Raw genomic sequence first — 20,883 nt, forward strand, 5'->3', positions numbered from 1 at the left:
TTGTTCTAGAATCTTCCGTATCAGAATTGCCCAAATGTTTTTCTACATGATTTGCCATTATTTGTTTTTACTTTATGTCTTACGACGCACAATTCCATGAATCTTAAAATAGATTAGCTTTCTTATAAAAACTAGATGATTTTGAATGGAATGAACTATAAGAATTAAACGAACATCTACATCATGCATATATGACTCAAAGCTTGCATGCTATAATGTGGTATTTATTCATAATTTTGTTGCCAAATCTCATGCGTGCAATGCATGTGTACCTTACTATAGTCTAAATGGTGTTTGTGTGTGTGTTGTGCGTGTTGAGGTGCAAATTGTCTTTTTTGGGTACACGTTAAGCTTGTTCTTCCGAAATTTCAAGCCGCGCCTTGTTATGCCGAAAATTCAAGCTAGCGTCTCTGTTTATCATGCTGCGAAACTCCCACCTCTTCAACCCGCGCCTTGTTAGCCCGAAATATTTAAGATATATCTTTGTCTTGTTGTGCTCCGACAACTCCCTCCATCTCAACCCGCGCCTTTCTATTCCAAAATTACAACACGCACGAAAACTCCCACCTCCTGCGAAATCCCGACACGCGAAATGCCCATGGTACCCCTGAATTGAAAGAACCGCCTCAAATCGGTGGGGGTACTTTCTTAACTTACCCCACATTTCGGACAAGCGCGTCTCTAAGCCATGGTTCCGCACTGCCATCCCATCCGCCCACCCATTTGTACACCGAGGCCGCAAAAACCCGCGACGAAACCCCACATCCTGCTCCGTCCGCCACCCAGCCAGAGCCTCTTCCCCGACGACATCGTCCATAGCAACACCTCGACGTCCCTCATCCACCGTACCGGATGAGGATCCGTCGTCGATCTCATCGTCCCGCCGGTTCAGCCACCCCGTCCTCCACCTCCAAGGAGCTGCCCTGACATTCCCCTCGTCTTTCGCGCCACCTCCATTCCCACACCGCCGTCTTCACCTGCACCACCGGAAGAGCATCATCATCACCGTTTCCTCGGATGAAGCTGCGGCCTAATTGGCGCCACCAGAGAGGTTGTACACTAATTGCCGCATTTTCTTCTTGATTCGATCTCACGGTGCTGCCGGTGCTCGGTCCCGAGCCGACACGGCGCGGCTCCATCCACGGCGGCGTCGCGGCCACTTCCTCCACAGCGTCGCTCCCTCGGCGGCGACATCCACAACAGTAGGAGCCGCTACTGCTTTAGCTCTCGCTCGCGCTGCTGCTCTGCTCTTGCTCTCGGTCCCCTACCTGGTCTGCTCATGCTATTGCTCTTGCTCGTGCTGCTGCTCTCGCTCTTGCTCTTGCTTGTGATGCTGCTCCGATTTAGCTACACTTCAGTCGACTGAATCGACTTTTGGGTCAGTCGATTTTCAGGGGGTGGGGGGGGGGGGTCGCCGTGGTGAAGGAAGAACCAGCCGCAGCGGGGAGGGGGGCTTGCCAGAGAGGTACCCCACTATCTATCTTAGGGTTCAGGATGGGGGCGGTGGTCGCCGGCGGTGGCGGGGCGTTGGCGTGGCGGTGGCGTGGGGATCGCCGGAGAAAAAGCTCGGCACGGGGGAGGGGGGGGGGCTAGAGGGATGGCCGGGGCGGCAGTGGACCGGCGGTGGGGAGTGTTTTCGGGGCGGGCGGGGTGGCAGGGGGCTGCTATTTGGCCGGGGTGGCTGGCGGCTCAGGGGGGTGGACGTTGAAGATGAACCGCAGGCCCTTGATTTCGTATCCAACGACTGCAAAATCGACTAACTAGAGACAAAAAAGTCAGTCGACCAACTTGTAGCCTCACCTTTCTAGTGCGTTCAGTTTCGACAGCAAAATTTAGTTTCGACAGTTAAGTTCAGTTTCGACAGTTAAGTTCAGTTTCGACAGTTAAATTCAGTTTCGACAGTTAAGTTCAGAGATGAGCGGCTGATGTATTTTACATCTAGCACTTTGTGGTTATTTATTTTACGTCATGTATTGGAGATGCTATTAGAATTCCACTCAGGTTAACGTTGTTCGTTGTCTCTCTTGTCCTGCTTCAGCCTCGGCGTTGTACAACTCACCGGAGCTGCTCCAACGACGAAACCCTCCATCACAGCGGAGCAGTACCTCAGGCTCCATCTCCAGACGCCTAAGATCTTCTTCCCCTCCTCAGACAGACAAGTCAGCCGGAGCATCCTCACCAGCCAACCCAATCACGCTGAGATCGACATGGCTTCGCCAAAGAGGTTGTACACTTGTTGCATCTCTTTTTTACTCTACATGTTATATATATTGTCCACTGAGCACTCCTAGTAATGGGAAATACGATTATTTCATCCTACTATATGACAAGCAGTGAGGTACCAGGCAACTTAGCTATCCGTGATGGACTCTCTTGAACGCCATCATTATTTATCTCTGCGCGTTTGAGCTGTGCATTTGTCGATGGGCCTGGGAGTTGAGCTAGTATGGCAGTGGCCTGGGTCCAAAGTAATAGAAGTAGCACAAAAACATTTTTTTACTATAGGATTTTCCTTGCTCAAGCCTGCCTACTAGAATCTCTAGTGCTTGAAAGGAAAAGTGAATGAAAAACATCGGAATTGGAAAGTTTCCTATGGTACTACTTTTCATGAATTTGGTGCAAAGGAATGGAGCAAAGGAAAACTGTAGGGTTTGTTCCTTTAGTGTCTCCTTGAAAGAAAAACCATAGGAATTCTAATTTCCACTTCTCCTCCTTTTCATATTCCTATTCATCAAGCACAAGACTAAGAGATAGTAGCATAATAGCATTATAACCGTACATTTTCTTGTGGTTTGACTTAATCTCACCATGCTTTTTTTGCATCCTGTGATCTTCCAATTGTTGTGAATCAAACACCCAGATTGGCAAAAATCCTGTGTTTTTAAATTCTCTGTTTTGCACGTGCATTCCTATCCTATTCCTGTCTATTTCCTATCCCTGCATTGTTAGAACCCTCAAATTCAAACAAGCCCTTACTCAATTACTTCTGTTACAAATATGTGTCAAAGAAAACCTTGTGTGGATTGTCCTGCTCCTGCGGCGCTGTGTTCCACCCCAGCTCAGCTGCTCCAACGACGGAAGGGTTCACCACAGCAGGGATCTGCTCTCCAGACTATCTTTCGCCGCCTCAGATCTTCTTCCCCACCGCCGGCAACCACGGCAACTGCATTACCATCATCAACTGAGCAGATGCCCTTGAGGACTACACGAGTCCGCAAGAGAGGTCGCACTCTTCCGTGTCTGCTTACGTTATGCGTCGCTTAATATGATGACATGCTACATTATCGTCGTGTTCACCTATTAGACTCCCAGCCAGGTCCAAACTAATGCTGAAACTTGAGTTTTTAAATGGTTGTGGGGTACATATTGGGGCAGCAATCAGTACTCTCTGTCTACTATCTGGTTAATCTCCGGTGTCTACTATGAGTTTCATGTTGGGTGCAAACAAACATTAAAGGAGCCATTATCTGTATTTTTTAACTAAAGCTATTATCTGCCTGCTATCATTGGTTTTGGGTCTATCCATAGTTTGCTACAATCACTCTGGATTTGTGCATGCACTCCTTATATAATATCACTATGCTTTATTCCTATGCATGCCAGTTATTGTACACAATGGAACTGATCATGTAGAGCAAAAGAGACAAGCCTTGCGTGGCAATAAAATTTCATGCAAATGTCGTTCCATGGTGGGCGCAAAGGCAGCCCCCCTCCACCCATTTCGGATCGTAATCAAGAGGAAGATAATTGTTCTGAGGGGGATTCAGAAGGAGAAGACCACTCCTATTTACCCCATGAGGTCTTTGCTCTAACTTGGCATGCTGATGTTGGTAATATCATGCATATGGTGCCTTGCATTGCTTACTGTATACATTAAAGATGTCATCTGCTTAGTTTCGGCATGCTTTGTGTGAATGCCATCTGTTTAGTTTCTTTATCGTATATGTGAATCATGCAATGCCATCTTGTCTAGCCAGGCATCATACATGTGAATTTTGCAATGCCACCCTGGTTAGCCAGTCATCTTATATGTGAATTATATCATACCAACATTTTTTATTACGTGTTAAATTTTTCAACAATTTTAGTACATCCAATTACTCTTCCTGTGCATCAGCCATTCGGCATGGTCATGGAAAAATCTGGAGTGGAAAGAAGGTCTTCAGAGCAGACAATGCTATCTGACGAAGCGCATGTCTTGCTGGTTACCGATAGCTCCTCAGAGGAGGATTCAGAGACAGATGACCAGTCATATCCCCCCCGAGGTGCATGCCCTAACTTGGCAGGGTTATGCTGCTCATATCGTGCGTATGGTATCTTGCATTGCTATGTCATTTTCTTAGTTTAGACATGCTTTGTGTGAATGCCACCTGTTTAGTGTCTAATTACCATATATGTGAATTATGTAATGCCATCTTGTTGCAAGACATTATATATGTGAATTATGCAATGTTATCTTGTTGCAAGGCACTTTGTATGTGAATTATTCAATGTCATGCTGTTTAGGCAAGCGTCATATATGTGAATTATATCATGCCATCCTTTTTTTGTATTTCGCATTGCTTTTGTCGACAATGTTTGTATATTCAACTGCTCTTCCTGTGCATCAGCCATTTGAATTGGTGATGGAGAAATCAGGAGTGAAAACAAGGTCTTCAGAGCAGACAATGCTACCTGCTGAAGCAGATATCTTGCTGGTTACAGATAGCTCTTCAGAGGAGGATTCAGAGGCAGATGACCAGTCCTATTATCCCCCTGAGGTGTATGCTCAAACTTGGCAGGGTTATATTACTCATATAATGCATATGTTGTATTGCAATGCTTAGTTTTTACATCATATACACAATATTGAATGCCATCTCCTTAGTTGACACATCATATATGCGATTGCCCTCTGCTCACTTCCTTAGTATATAAATCATATATTTGAATTATGTCATGCCATGATGTTTACATAGACATCATGTATCTGAATTATGGCATGCCAGTCCATTTTCTAAAGACATAATATAGTTATATCATCTCATCCTGTTTACATAGTCATCATATTTTAAATTATGTCATTCTATCTGTGAATTATATCATGCCATCATGTTTCCATCGACGGCATGTTTGTGATTTATGGCATGCCAACCACTTTAATAGACACATCGTATAGTTATATCATGTCATCCCGTTTACATAGTCATCATATTTTGAAGTATGTCATTCTATCCTGTTTAGTTAGCCATCATACATGTGAAATTGTGTCATGCTATCCTGTTTAATTAGCCATCATATATGTGAAATTATGTCCTGCTATTCTGTTTGCTTAGACAACATAAATGTGAATTATTTCATGCCCTGTTTTCTTCCCTACTATCCATTGCACCTGTCTATCTTACAATGTCTGTACATTCAATTTCTTTTCTTGTTGATCAGCCATTTCAATTGGAGGGAGTGATGGCAGTATCTGTGGGAGTAAAAACACGGTCTTCAGAAAAGATCGTGCTACCTGTCGATGCAGATAGAACCACGGTTGTACTTGCCCAAGAACCAGCCCCACCACACATAACCCACACTCATGCAGATTGTACCCCTACCCAGTTGGACAGAGAACCAGCTACACCCCTTCTAACCCCAACCCCAGCAGATAGACACCCAGTTCCCGTTGACACAGCACCGTCTCCACCACAGAGCACCCAAACACGAGCAGTTAGTAAGGCAACTGCAGTGCCCAAATCACGAGGACCACCACTCCGAACCCGAAGTCAATGCTTAAAGCAGAAGAAGAATTGTTCTCAGGTCAGGTCCCGTAGCTATGGTTCATACTACTTTGCTCTTGCATCACTGTATTTACTGATACCAACTAATTTCAAATTTGAAGGATGCAATTGAAACTCCAATGGCGCAACAGGTATGTTTTAAACCTGTTTCTTCAACGTGTTTGGCTGTTTGCTGTTGTAACTTGCTCTATGTTGATTTCAGTTTCAATTGAATAAACAGTTATGTTCTCATGCCATGCACATTACAAGTGTTGTTATTGCTGTGTAGTTTCCCACACTTATATTCTGACTATGCTGCTTTGTCTTAAATAGATATGATTCGAACTGTATCTATCTTGATTTGGCAACATAAACTAGAATGATATAGACCATACAGTGACCATACTACATAGATATATGTTTGTTTCATGTTGTTATCCTGTCCACCTTACTACTTAACTGGTTTACGAAAATGAATTTCATATATTACATTGTAAACCTGAGATGTGTTTGTTTGTTTATCTTTTAGAACGCGGATAAAATATTGGAGAAGAGTACCCTGTTATGCAATGGTAAAGGAAGTAATGCAGATAAGGTTCAAGATAGTGAGACATCCCTGTTGGTCTCCAAGAAAGCTGATAAAAACTATATTGAAGATACTGAGACAACCCCAAAGTCCTGTCTTGATGTAGTGTTCGAGTTACTGGCTACCACTACTGGCACCAACTCTTCGAACTCGTTGCTTGAATCAGTTCGGCTTCTTGAGTCTCAACTTCAAGTTGAAAGACATCGATCAGATGTTATGCGACAGGAAGCCGAAGGACTGAGGAAGTCCCTACAGAATTCAGATGCATACTTTCTGGTGCAACATCAAGCGCTGGAGGACTTAAGAGCCAAACAAGAGAAAGTTAATAAGCTTGCTAAGCATCTTGCCAGCATTATGGGTACCCAGGATATTGTTTCTTGAGATCTTCTGAAGTGGTTTCAGTTCTGGACTTGTTTTGCTGTGGCGTTTATATGCTGCTGTGTTCCCTATATTTGCACTGGTGGCGAACTTTGATGCCCAGTGGATGTAATATCTGTAATAGCCGTGATAGCCTAGTGTAAGTTGCTTGCTTATTTATTTCCTTGTTGTCTTGTTTATTTGTTTGCTTGTAGTCAGTGCAGTTCTTTTTCTGCGGTTTGCTAGTGGCTGCAATAACCTATTTTTTAAAACTAGGCCACAATAACCATGGGATAATATTTACTATAGTGACACTGGGCCTCCTACGGGCCGTAGAAACAGTGGGCCTTCTACGGGCCGTAGAAATAGTGGGCCTTCTATGGGCCATAGAAACAATGGGCCTTATACGGGACGTATGATCGATTGGCCAAATATGGACCAAACAGACCGCATTCTGGTCGTAAACGGGCTAGAGTTGGAATCGTCCATTCATGGGCTGACCATAACAGGCCATCGTTAATAGGCCGTATTTGACGACGCTATGAAAATGGCCCAACGTATTAACGGACCACAAACGGGCCGACTGTAACCACGGGCTGAATTTGGCCCACAAGCAGAAAATGACACTAATGGGCCGTAAGTAAAAGAATGTTGGAAAATAGCCCAAGAATAAATGGGCTCTGAGAAGGCCGAAAGATAATATGGGCTAGAAACGACCCAACGGAAAAACAGGCCGTTAATGGATATAAAGTGATACACTGTTCTTTACGGGCTAGTTTCACCACGGGTCGTTAATGGGTGTAAAGTGATACACTGTTCATTACAGGCCAGTTTCACCATGGGCCGTTAATAGGCCAAGAGTTACATAGGGCCTCATATGGGCCGAAAGACGTCATGGTCCATACATGGGCAGAAGTGAAAACGAGCTGGAATCATATTCGATGGCCTAGATGACACTACTGGGCCTAATTCGAATAGGGCGTGACGGGCCTTGGTTTAGCGGGCTGTAAATGGGCTATATGCGAACAAGCCGTTAACAGGCTTTCCATGGGCCGGCCTGCCACCTTTTGACCAAGTCAAATGGGCCGACCTTTTCACAGGAATGGGCCTTTGTTGGGCCGTGCCACGTGTCGACATATCATAGGCGCCTTCTGTCCAATGAGTGGATGACATCTGTCCCAGTGATGAGCCGACACGTGTTTCCTCCAGCCAATGATGATTTTACACGTGGAAAATCCCCATTGGTCGGGGCTGTTAACGGGTTATCGGATCCAAAACCCGACCCGATAGCTTAACGGCGTTCCGTTACGATGGATGCCACGTGTCGGTCACCCTTGATGAAATCACTTCTGTGATGCGCGATTTATCGTCATGGAAGTGGACACTTCCGTGATGATAATTTTGGTAATGTCATGGAACACTTCTACGACAACACAGGTATGACTATCTTGATTCTGTCATAAATTTGTCATGGATGTACATGCATGACAAAAAACGTGACCTACTGTGACAAACACGTATCATCACGGAAGTGTATTTTTTTGTGGTGATGTTATGTATGGATCTTCGAGGCCTCTTTGATAAATACTTTGAGTTGTAGAGTTATGTTGTGATGCCATGTTGTACCAACACATACTTGCATGTTGTGCGTATGTATGATATGTATTGCTATGTGTTGGGTCACGACAGCTTTGGTGTCAGAGCCTAACTGCATGTAGGATTACCAAGCCAAACTAATCAAAGTCGAGTCTATAAATTCTTTAGTTATATAAGGGAAGTGATTGTGGAAGGGAACATAAGGCTCTTTTTACTCCTTATCCCGTATCCATCTGATTATGAGTCAGCCTCTTCTTTTCTCGGGGATCAAGAACTAGGCCTTCTCAACTATATATCAGGATGACGAGTTACTATGCTAGATACTTATAGGAAAGGTGTTATCTTCTTGGGTCGGTGTTTTCCATAGGATTCAGCTATTGTGTTGCCAGTTCCCTTGTAGTCCGTCTCATTTTCTATGCCCGTACAACCGTTATGTTGTCCGAGTTATCCAAGGTTACCAAATAGGCTGATGCATTTGCAAATCATTTCTTCCTGTTCCGATGTCTTTTGGCCAGACTAGACACACAAATCATTCTGTTGAGGTATTCCATTACCTTAACATGTCTGTTGAATTTAATAGGAAACCACGTTATGTTAAGTGAAATACCCAGAGATTCAACCTTTGTGTTGCATCCCCAGTGTGATAATTCTGGCCATCATTCTTGAAGGCATCCCGTGATGCCATTTAGTTTGTAGTATTCTATCCTTGGGTTCCTAAAACCCATGATTCATTCTGCTTATCCGTGTCGACAATGATTGTAGCTCCTTAGGATGTTTAGTAACTTTTTCTAGTCTTCGAGGTCGGTGGTATCTCATTCTTCCATTAGCATGAACTAGCCATGGCAGACGTTCTCCTTGAAAGAAAATATCACAATAAGAGTGCTCTTGATGAGTTCTCCATTCTAGATTGTGAATCTGCCAACCCCTTCCTTTTGCATGGGTTATCCGGAGGAAATATGTTGAGCCTTGTTCGACATGTTAATCTATGCATCCACAACTCAGAAAATCATATGTTCCTTTGAGTTGTCCCCTTTCAGCCGTATTTTGACCTCCACCTATCAGTTGATAGTTAGGAGTAGTTGTGCATTCATGTTGTCAATGCCTATTATTCTTGTGGTCCGTCAAGCCATTCTATTTCAGAATGCCTAGGATAAACAAACTCTAGTACCTCATCCATATCTAGGATTGGGTCCAAGCAGTTGTGTTCCGCGGATCAAGAAAGCCAATCCAGCTTCTAGTCTGTTCTACCCTGAAGTATTACCATGTTTCATATCAAGTATGTCATGAGAATTGCACAACCTCTTATGGACTCTTGATATAGTGATACTTCTCGCCATCATCATTTATTTCTTGGTCTCCTGTTGGTTGTAACCGGAATGCCGATAAGTGAACTATGAGGTCTTAAATCAATACTCTTAGCAACCCTTTTGCTTGGTAGTTAATGGGTGATAAGTTTCATTCTTAGTGTGTTGGTTATTGGATCACCATTTTAAGATTGATCGTGCTACCTAATCCATATTTCCTGGTGCACTCTTCAATCAATGATTTAGGATTGTGTCAATCCCTTGCTCTTTTGATCACATCATCTTGCCCTGAAAATCAAGATTGTTCTCGAGCTTAGTAGCATATCGGTGGTTCATGATTTTCCAAATATCTTCTCGGAAGTATTGCCAGGTTGTTCGCTGACCGTTATGTTGAGTTTGTGATTAAGTTGGTTTTCCTTTAAACCACCCCTTCTCCAAGAATCTGTGTTGGATACCACTGAACTAGTTGGTTAAGCTAAACAACAACTTGGAGAGTTGGAAGATAAAAGCATGCCCGACTTAGTTCATTCCGAAGGGATATCTTCGTGTGTGTGTGTGTGTGTGTGTGTGTGTTGAAGAACATGATATCTTCATCGATTGATCTCCATGATCAGCTGTTTGATACATTGTCTTATCCAATCTTTGATTTGAATAAGGCTATCATCAAATCAATCAGTACCAACAAATTTCATAATGATGTCTTACTCGTGGTTGTTTCCTCGAGCACGCACCATTATATTCATCTGGACTGACCAAGGCTATCACCTTGTTCACATAATTATGGAATTCCATCTATATGGAAATCTCGATGAATTGTTGTTGAGCTCATCGATAACATCTTTATCTTCTCCATGATCCATGTTGGACGTTAAAGCTAGTTTCGGAAACTTTTGTAAGCATTATCTTCGTGTCCCATTCATGAAGTGTCTTCCTCTGATTAATGTGCATTTTGTGCAAGTTGCCGCCATGGACTCGAGAAAGCTTCTTTGTGCTTCCTTTGGAATCATCCCAAGTCAGTCATGCATGTACGAAGTATTCTATGGTTTGACAGATTAGCTACCTTCATTCCATATGCATTCCCTAGCACACTGATGTCTACTACGCAACCTTATTATTGTAGACTCATGTTGGGCCTCCAAGCGCAGAGTTTTGTAGGACAGTAGAAATTTTCCCTCAAGTGGATGACCTAAGGTTTATCAATCCATGGGAGACGTAGGATGAAGATGGTCTCTCTCAAACAACCCTGCAACCAAATAACAAAGAGTCTCTTGGGTCCCCAACACACCCAATACAATGGTAAATATTATAAGTGCACTAGTTCGGCGAAGAGATGGTGATACAAGTGTAATATGGATGGTAGATATAGGTTTTTGTAATATGAAAATATAAAAACAGCAAAGTAGTAAGTAGTAAAAGTGAGCGAAAACGGTATTGCAATGTTTGGAAACAAGGCCTAAGGCTCATACTTTCACTAGTGCAAGTTCTCTCAACAATGATAACATAATTAGATCATATGGCAATCCTTCAATGTGCGACAACAACCACTCCAAAGTTCCTATCGTGGAGAACATAAGATGAAATTGCTTGTAGGGTACGAATCCACCTCAAAGTTATTCTTTCCGATCAATCCATTGAGCTATTCCTATAAGTGTCACAAACAACCCTAGAGTTTGTAGTAAAATAACACCATATGACACACATCAATCGACCCTAATGTCACCTAGATACTCCAATGTCGCCACAAGTATCCGTGGGTCAATTATACGATATGCATCAAACAACTTCAGAATCATAATATTCAATCCAACATAAAGAACCTCAAAGAGTGCCCCAAGATTCCTACTGTAGAAACAAGGACGAAAACATGCATCAACCCCTATGCATAGATTACCCCAATGTCACCTTAGGAATTCGCGAGTTGAGTGCCAAAACATACATCAAGTGAATCAATAGAATGCCCCATTGTCACCACGGGTATCCCACGCAAGACATACATAAAGTGTTCTCAAATTTATAATAGTATTCAATCCGATAATAGTGAAACCTCAAAGGTAAAACTCAATTCATCACAAGAAGGTAGAGGGGGAGAAACACCACATGATTCAACTATAGTAACAAAGCTCGTGATACATCAAGATTGTGCCGTATGAAGAACACGAGAGAGAGAGATCAAACACATAGCTACTAGTACATACCCTCAGCCTCGAGGGTGAACTACTCCCTCCTCGTCATGGAGAGCGCCGGGATGATGAAGATGGCCACCAGTGATGATTTCCCCCTCCGACAGTGTGCCGGAACAGGGTCCCGATTGGTTTTTGGTGGCTACAGAGGCTTGCGGCGGCGGAACTCCTGATCTAGGTTCTGTTCTGGAGGTTTTGGGATTTATAGGAAGTGTTGGCACCGGGGACAAGTCAAGGGGGCCCATGAGGTGATGACAAGGATAGGGGCGCGCCCTATGGGGGGGGGCACCCTCCACCCTTGTGGTGGCCTCGGGACTCTTCTTCGATATCTTTTCGTTCCAGTATTTTGTTATATTTTCCAAAAATGTTCTTCATAAATTTTCAGGTCAATTGGGCTCCGTTTGATATTCCTTTTCTGCGGAACTCAAAACAAGGAAAAAACAAAAACTGGCACTGGGCTCTAGGTTAATAGGTTAGTCCTAAAAATCATATAAAATAGCATATAAATGCATATGAAACATCCAAGATAGATAATATAATAGCATGGAATAATAAAAAATTATAGATATGTTGGAGACGTATCAAGCGTCTCCAAGCTTAATTCCTGCTCGTCGTTGAGTAGGTAAATGATAAAAACAGAATTTTTGATGTGGAATGCTACCTAACATATTTATCCATGTAATTTTCTCTATTATGGCAAGAATATTCAGATCCATAAGATTCAAAACAAAAATTTAATATTGACATAAAAATTAATAATACTTCAAGCATACTAACAAGTCAATTATGTCTTCTCAAAATAACATGGACAAAGAAAGCTTATCCCTACAAAATCATATAGTCTAGCTATGCTCCATCTTCATCACACAAAATATTGAAATCATGCACAACCCCTATGGCAAGCCAATCAATTGTTTCATACTTTTGATGTTCTCAAACCTTTTCAACTTTCACGCAATACATGAGCGTGGGCCATGGACATAGCACTATAGGTGGAATAGAATATGTTGGTTGTGGAGAAGACAAAAAGAAGGCCATAGTCTCACATCAACTAGCACTACTGCAGGATGCTGCTAACGCGACACTACGATCAGAGACCCTTTCACGAAACTGTGTGCGATGCATTAATCACAAACGGGGATGTAAACAACCCGTCAAAAAGGTTCAAAACGTTTGCAATGGAGGATGCATCAAACACGGTTCAGATTTTAGTTGCGTGTGCGATCCAGGTGAGGGAGTCCTGGACTAAGGGGTCCTCGGGCGTCCGACCTGTTATCCATGGCCCGGACTAATGGGCTGTGAAGACATGAAGGCTGAAGACTATATCCGTGTCCGGATTGGACTCTCCTTGGCGTGGAAGGCAAGCTTGGCGAACCGACTATGAAGATTCCTTCTTATGTAACCGACTCTATGTAACCCTAGATCCCCCCGGTGTCTATATAAACCGGAGGGGTTAGTCCGGAAAGGATATACTCATTACCATAGTCATACGGGCTAGGCTTCTAGGGTTTAGCCATTACGATCTCGTGGTAGATCAACTCTTGTAACACTCATATTCATCAAGATCAATCAAGCAGGACGTAGGGTATTACCTCCATAGAGAGGGCCCGAACCTGGGTAAACATCGTGTCCCCCGTCTCCTATTACCATCGATCCTAGACGCACAGTTCGGGACACCCTACCCGAGATCCGCCGGTTTTGACACCGACATTGGTGCTTTCATTGAGAGTTCCAATGTGCCATCAACAAAAGGTTCGATGGCCCCTTCAATCGTCTATAGTGACGTTGTCCAAGGAGAAACTTTCCTCCCCAGACAGATCTTCATGTTTGGTGGCTTCATACTATGGGCCAACTCGCTTGGCCATCAGGAGCAGATTGATAGCTACGCCCCTGGCCACCATGTCAGATTTGGAAGCTTGAACTACATCGCGAATATTCATGGAGAGTTGATCTTCAATGAATTTGAGACCGCAGCGACCGCTCCCCCTCGCCCCGATGAACATGACTTAAATCTGCCATCGGATCACATCCAGGAGATGGTCCTTGTTGCTGCAACGGCCTTAAAACCGGAGAAAATCGTGCCATCTAGGGCCACTTTGTCCGTGGTGTTGGAGCTGCACACTGACTCGGCACCCCGCAATATTTGTATCAATGGAACTCCGGACCCGTCTCCGGCTATAAGTTCCGAACCGAGTACGCCTACAGACACCGAGCTGGATCGGTTATCGATTTTTGAATTTAGCGCCGCAGACATCTTCCAGCACTCACCTTTGGGTGATGTGCTAAACTCTTTAAAGAACTTGCCCTCGGAGAAGGACTCACAGCCAAACTATGTTCGGTTCGAGCCAGAGGCTGATGATGAGAAACTTCGCTTCCCACCCGCCACCCACTTCATAGCCACCATCGATGACTTAACCGACGTGCTTGATTATGGCTCCGAAGACATCGACGGTATGGACGACGATGCCAACCAGGAGCAAGGCCAAGACCCGCCATTTACTGGACGTTGGACGACCACCTCTTCGTATGATGTGTACATGGTCGACACACCTAAAAAAGCTAGCGACGATGACAAAGGCGATCCAGTTGCGAATAATCCTTCTGAGACACAGTCCAAGCGTCGGCGCCCTAAACGCCGCTCTAAGCCTCGTCGCTCAAGAGATGACGACACTGGCACCGGAGAAAATAGTACTCCGGGCGACCCCTGATACATCTCCATCGTATCTATAATTTTTGATTGTTCCATGCCAATATTATGCAACTTTCATATACTTTTGGCAACTTTTTATACTATTTTTGGGACTAACATATTGATCCAGTGGCCATTGCCAATTCCTGTTTGTTGCATGTTTTTTGTTTCGCAGAAAATCCATATCAACCGGAGTCCAAACAGGATAAAAACTGACGAAGATTTTTTTGGAATATATGTGTATTTTGGGAAGTGAAATCAACGCGAGACGATGCTCGAGGGGCCCACGAGGCAGGGGGCGCGCCCCTGACCCTTGTGGCCACCCCGTAAGGCGGTTGGTGCCCTTCTTTCGCCGCAAGAAAGCTAATATCCGAATAGAGATCGTGTTAAAATTTCAGCCGAATCGGAGTTACGTATCTCCGGGAATATAAGAAACGGTGAAAGGGAAGAATCTGAGAACGCAGAAACAGAGAGAGACAGAGAGACAGATCCAATCTCGGAGGGGCTCTCGCCCCTCCCATGCCATGGAGACCAAGGACCAGAGGGGAAACCCTTCTCCCATCTAGGGAGGAGGTCAAGGAAGAAGAAGGAGGGGGGCTCTCCCCCCTTGCTTCCGGTGGCATCGGAGTGCCACCGGGAGCCATCATCATCACCGCAATTTTCACCAACAACTTCACCGCCATCATCACCAACTCTTCCCCCCTCTATGCAGCGGTGTAACCTCTCTCTTACCCGCTGTAATCTCTACTTAAACATGGTGCTCAACGCTATATATTATTTCCCAATGATGTATGGCTATCCTATGATGTTTGAGTAGATCCGTTTTGTCCTATGGGTTATTTGATGATCGTGATTGGTTTGAGTTGCATGTTTTATTATTGGTGCTGTCCTATGGTGCTATCCGTGTCGCGCAAGCGTGAGGGATCCCCGGTGTAGGGTGTTGCAATATGTTCATGATTCGCTTATAGTTGGTTGCGTGAGTGACTGAAACACAAACCCGAGTAAGGGGGTTGTTGCGTATGGGATAAAAGGACTTGATACTTTAATGCTATGGTTGGGTTTTACCTTAATGATCTTTAGTAGTTGCGGATGCTTGCTAGAGTTCCAACCATAAGTGCATATGATCCAAGTAGAGAAAGTATGTTAGCTTATGCCTCTCCCTCATATAAAATTGCAATAATGATTACCGGTCTAGTTATCGATTGCCTAGGGACAAATAACTTTCTCGTAACAACAAGCTCTCTACTAAAACTAATTTAGTTGTGTCTTTAACTAAACAGCCCCTACTTTTTATTTACATGCTCTTTATTACCTTGTAAACCTATCCAACAACACCTACAAAGTGCTTCTAGTTTCATACTTGTTCTAGGTAAAGCGAACGTTAAGCATGCGTAGAGTTGTATAGGTGGTTGATAGAACTTGAGGGAATATTTGTTCTGCCTTTAGCTCCTCGTTGGGTTCGACACTCTTACTTATCGAAAACTATTGCGATCCCCTATACTTGTGGGTTATCAAGACCTTTTTCTGGTGCCGTTGTCGGGGAGCAATAGCGTGGGGTGAATATTCTCGTGTGTGCTTGTTTGCTTTATCACTAAGTAATTTTTATTTGTTGTTCTTAGTTGTTTTCTATCTTCAGTTATGGGTAGGAAACGGAAAATACCAAAAAAAATAGGTGTACCTACTAAACCAAAGGTTGAAGAACTACTCAAAATCTACCACACTGCTGAAGCTTATTACTTGGATCATCTTTGATCCCTTTGTGCTCGTGCTGAAACTCCAACTAGCTTAGTTGAGGGCAAATCTTTAGATGAGCATGCTTGTTATGTGCGACACCGTATATCTGAAAAAGGGAAACTTTTACTGGGTCAAATTCATTGTTTGCAATGCTATGCTTGGAATTTATGTGAAATATATGATGTTACTTGTTGTTCTGAAAACCCTAAGAAACACCTTCCCTACCAATGTGAGTTTATCGATAATGGAATCGTATCTTCATATGCTAAGGGTGTTTACAATTACTATGATGTTCAACAAATTGAAGAATTTGTTGCTTTTAAGGGTGCTTATGAAATTGCTTCTTTGATTGAAAAGTATGATGCTACTCTTTGCAAATCTGAAATTTTTTCCATACTTAAATATTGCTATGATAATTATGCTTCTAATGCCTATGTCGAACCATATATTGAGGACTACTCCGCTGTCCAAGAAGAGACTAATATTTTGCAGGAGTCTATGGAAGAAGAAATTGATGAAACTGTGAGCTCATTGGATGAAAAAGATGAGGAGGATAGCGAAGAACAAAAGGAGGAAGAGCGGATTAGCTACCCGTGCCCACCTTCTAATGAGAGTAACTCTTCAACTCATACATTGTTTAATTTCCCTTCGTGCTTACCGAAGGATGATTGCTAAGATAATCGCTATGATCCCTTTGATTCTCTTGAAATATCCCTTTTTGATGATGCTTGCTATGCTTGTGGCCAAGATGCCAATATGAATTATGCTTATGGAGATGAACTTGCTATAGTTCCTTATGTTAAACATGAAATTGTTGCTATTGCACCCGCACATGATAGTCCTATTATCTTTTTGAATTCTCCCGACTACACTATATCGGAGAAGTTTGCCCTTATTAAGGATTATATTGATGGGTTGCCTTTTACTACTACACATGATGATTTTGATAGATATAATGTGCATGTGCTTGCTGCTCCTACTAGCAATTATTATGAGAGAGGAACTATATCTCCACCTCACTATGTTTCCAATACGATAAAATTGCAAGAAACTGTCTATACTATGCATTGGCCTTTACTATGTGTGCATGAATTGTTCTTTTCTGACATGCCGATGCATAGGAAGAGAGTTAGACTTCGTTATTACATGATATATGTTACTTTGTGCTCACTACTAAACTACAAATCATTGCTAATTAAAATTGGCTTTGATATACCTTGGGATCCGGGTGGATTCACTACTTGGCACTATATGCCTAGCTTAATGGCTTTAAGGAAAGCACTGCCAGGGAGACAACCCGGAAGTTTTAGAGAGTCATTTATTTCTGTTGAGTGCTTTCATATAGTTTTAAAACAAAATAAAATAAAGAGGGGAACCCAAAACTTTTTCAAAAAGGAAAGTGAAAGTGAGAAAGACAAGCATTGTTGAAGTGGGAGAGCTCCTTGAACTTTGTTCATGCTCACGGCAACTTTGTGAATCTTGATTACAGAAACTTCTCAACAAAAATAATTATCCCCTTGTACAATTCCATTGTATTATAAAAATAATGTGCCAAAGTTCACCTTTAGGATGTTTACTTTGCTTGTTGGTTTGTACGGTGCAGGACAGAAACTTTGTCTGTAGTGCACGGTTTTACATTTTTAGCTGGAACTTCAAATGGTTCTGATTCTTTTTGCACTGTCTTTCTATAATTTTTTTTATTTTTCCTAATTTTGGTAGAATTTTTCAAGTATCAGAAGTATGGTGAATGTTCAGATTATTACAGACTGTTCTGTTTTAGACAGATTCTGTTTTTGATGCATAGTTTGCTTGTTTTGATGAAACTACCAATTTATATCAGTGGATTAAGCCATGAAAAAGTTATATTACAGTAGAAACAATGCAAAAACAAAATATGAATTGGTTTGCAACAGTACTTAGAGTAGTGATTTTCTTTATTATACTAACGGATCTTACCGAGTTTTCTGTTGAAGTTTTGTGTGGATGAAGTGTTCGATGATCGAGAAGGTCTCGATGTGAGAAGAAGGAAGAGAGGCAAGAGCTCAAGCTTGGGGATGACCGAGTCACCCAAAGTAAATATTCAAGGAGACTCAAGCGTCTAAGCTTGGGGATGCCCCGGAAGGCATCCCCTCTTTCTTAAACAATTATCGGTATGTTTTCGGATTCGCTTTGTTCATGCGATATGTGCAATCTTGGAGCGTCTTTTGCATTTAGTTTTCATTTTTCTTTTATGCACCATGCTGGTATGAGATATTCCTTGGTTGATTTATATAATGCTCATTGCACTTCACTTATATCTTTTGAGTATGGCTTTATAGAATGCTTCATGTGCTTCACTTATATCATTTGAAGTTTGGATTGTCTGTTTCTCTTTACATAGGAAACCGCCATTTGTAGAATGCTCTTTTGATTCACTTATATTTGTTAGAGCGTGGGCATATCTTTTGTAGAAAGAATTAAACTCTCTTGCTTCACTTATATCTATTTAGAGAGATGACAGGAACTGGTCATTCACATGGTTAGTCATAAAATCCTACATAAAACTTGTAGATCACTGAATATGATATGTTTGATTCCTTGCAATAGTTTTGCGATATAAAGATGGTGATATTAGAGTCATGCTAGTGGGTAGTTGTGGATTAGTAGAAATACTTGTGTTGAGGTTTGTGATTCCCGTAGCATGCACGTATGGTGAACCGTTATGTAACGAAGTCGGAGCATGATTTATTTATTGATTGTCTTCCTTATGAGTGGCGGTCGGGGACGAGCGATGGTCTTTTCCTACCAATCTATCCCCCTAGGAGCATGCGTGTAGTACTTTGTTTCGATAGCTAATAGACTTTTGCAATAATTATGTGAGTTCTTTATGACTAATGTTGACTCCATGGATTATACACACTCTCACCCTTCCACCATTGTTAGCCTCTCTAGTATCGCGCAACTTTCGCCGGTACCATAAACCCATCATATACCTTCCTCAAAATAGCCACCATACCTACCTATCATGGCATTTCCATAGCCATTCCGAGATATATTGCCATGCAACTTCCATCATCGTCATATACATGACTTGAGCATTCATTGTCATATTGCTTTGCATGATCGTAAGATAGCTAGCATGATGTTTTCATGACTTGTCCGTTTTTTGATGTCATTGCTACGCTAGATCATTGCACATCCCGGTACACTGCCGGAGGCATTCATATAGAGTCATATCTTTATTCTAGTATCGAGTTGTAATATCAAGTTGTAAGTAAATAAAAGTGTGATGATCATCATTATTAGAGCATTGCCCCAGTGAGGAAAGGATGATGGAGACTATGATTCCCCCACAAGTCGGGATGAGACTCCGGATGAAAAAATAAAAATATTATTAAAAAAAAGAGAAAGGCCATAAAAAGAGAAGGACCAAAAATAAACAAAAAAATAAAAAAAATGAGAGAAAAAGAGAGAAGGGGCAATGTTACTATCCTTTTACCACACTTGTGCTTCAAAGTAGCACCATGTTCTTCATATAGAGAGTCTCTTGAGTTATCACTTTCATATACTAGTGGGAATTTTCATTATAGAACTTGGCTTGTATATTCCGATGATGGGCTTCCTCAAATGCCCGAGGTCTTCATGAGCAAGGAAGTTGGATGCACACCCACTTAGTTTCAGTTTGAGCTTTCATACACTTATAGCTCTAGTGCATCCGTTTCATGGCAATCCCTACTCACTCACATTGATATCTATTGATGGGCATCTCCATAGCCCATTGATACGCCTAGTTGATGTGAGACTATCTTCTCCTTTTTGTCTTCTCCACAACCACCATTCTATTCCACCTATAGTGCTATGTCCATGGCTCACGGTCATGGATTGCGTGAAAGTTGAAAAGGTTTGAGAACGTCAAAAGTATGAAACAATTGCTTGGCTTGTCATCGGGGTTGTGCATGATGTGAATATTTTGTGTGGTGAAGATGGAGCATAGCCAGACTATATGATTTTGTAGGGATAACTTTCTTTGGCCATGTTATTTTGAAAATACATGATTGCTTTATTAATAGGCTTGAAGTATTATTGTTTCATGTCAAATTATAGACTATTGCTTTGAATCACTCACATCTTAATATTCATTCCATGATTAGATATGTGATCAAGATTATGCTAGGTAGCATTCCACATCAAAAATTATCCTTTTTTAATCATTTACCTACTCGAGGACAAGCAGGAATTAAGCTTGGGGATGCTGATACGTCTCCGTCGTATCTATAATTTTTGATTGTTCCATGCCAATATTATGCAACTTTCATATACTTTTGGCAACTTTTTATACTATTTTGGGACTAACATATTGATCCAGTGCCCAGTGCCAGTTCCTGTTTGTTGCATGTTTTTTGTTTCGTAGAAAATCCATATCAAACGGAGTCCAAACGGGATAAAAACTGACAGAGATTTTTTTGGAATATATGTGAATTTTGGGAAGTGAAATCAACCTGAGACGATGCTCGAGGGGCCCACAAGGTAGGGGGGCGCGCCCCAGGGGGGCAGGCGCGCCCCTGACCCTCGTGGCCACCCCGTAAGGCAGTTGGTGCCCTTCTTTCGCTGCAAGAAAGCTAATATCGGATAGATATCATGTTAAAATTTAAGACCAATCGGAGTTATGGATCTCCGGGAATATAAGAAACGGTGAAAGGGAAGAATCTGAGAA

This window comes from Triticum aestivum, chromosome 1A, assembly GCF_018294505.1.
Source record: "Triticum aestivum cultivar Chinese Spring chromosome 1A, IWGSC CS RefSeq v2.1, whole genome shotgun sequence".
NCBI classification, from domain to species: domain Eukaryota; kingdom Viridiplantae; phylum Streptophyta; class Magnoliopsida; order Poales; family Poaceae; genus Triticum; species Triticum aestivum.